Here is a 1,175-nt window from a genome sequence, read left to right as displayed (position 1 = left end):
CCAGGAGAAACTGAGGCCATAAATGACACCGGGGTCCTGGAGAGGACTGCAGCCGATAGGGCCCATTTGTCCTCCTCCCCACTGAACCCCCGCCTCCGAACGCCATCGTCTGCCATCGCGCAGGTGAGAGCCCGCCGCCAGCCACACTCTGCTGTAACGCACAGACGCGCCTTGGCTCACCATCAGGTTAAATTTAGAACTCGAGTGCACTTACGTGGGGGAAACAACACAAGGCAATTATTTTTAATCAAGTGGTTTGTTAGTACTTTCTCCTGGAATAGGAATTTGAGTTACTTCAACGGTCGCCGGCTTCCCTACAGAAAAACCTTCCGAAGTGACAGGGAAATAAGGCAGAAGGGTCTAACCTGGTGCCCGTTCAGACCTCGAGGCTCCGAGGCCAAACACATTGGGTGGAGGGGGGGTGATGGAGGGGGGGGGCCAGGGAAGGGAGGGAGGCTGGCTTTCGAAAGGGGGCCACCGCAGAGAGTCTTTGGGAGGAGCCAATTAGCAAGACAGTCAAATTATTCAAAGTTAAACCGAGTGAGAATTTATTCACAACATATGCAGATCTCCGGAAGGGATTATGCAAATGACTGGAAAGAGGCCACTTAAAAATAGCAGGACCGGGGGCGCTCTGGGTTCCAGCAGGCTGGGGACTGGCAGAGCTTCGCTGCGGGGGAAGGTTCACCCCGTTTTCCGCAGGGCCCGGGGTGATGCGGGGGTCCGGGGCTCCGGGCGGCCTCAGAGAGAACGCCGCTTCGGGCTTCTTTCTGGGGAGATTTGCATTAGCCGAGCTCTCTATACAGATCGATAAAATATATATACCGATCTCCAGAGTTTTCCGACAGGTAAAGCGCTGGACCCTATTTTTACTCGCTACCGAATTCAGACGGAAGACCCTGCAGTTCGCGTGCCGTCTTTCCCGCACGGGCCGCGCGGCCACGGCCACGGCCACGACCGGGGGTCCTCGGGCCCCAGCAGCGGGGCTGGGACGCAGGGGACGAGGAAGCGCCCTCTGCGGTTTGGGCCTCGGCGACACGCTCTGTCCTGCTGGCGACCCAGCCACCTCGGGGCCTCGGGGCCCTGACCTTCCCTCCCATTTCCATTCAGGGTCCGCACGACCCACCCGCCCCGCCCCGCGTCTACGCAGCCCCACCCCCTCCCCGGGCTGGTCT

This window comes from Phyllostomus hastatus, unplaced genomic scaffold (assembly GCF_019186645.2).
Source record: "Phyllostomus hastatus isolate PE091 unplaced genomic scaffold, TTU_PhHast_1.1 phas_contig_283, whole genome shotgun sequence".
Classification (NCBI taxonomy): Eukaryota; Metazoa; Chordata; class Mammalia; order Chiroptera; family Phyllostomidae; genus Phyllostomus; species Phyllostomus hastatus.
This window is presented reverse-complemented; position numbering follows the sequence as displayed.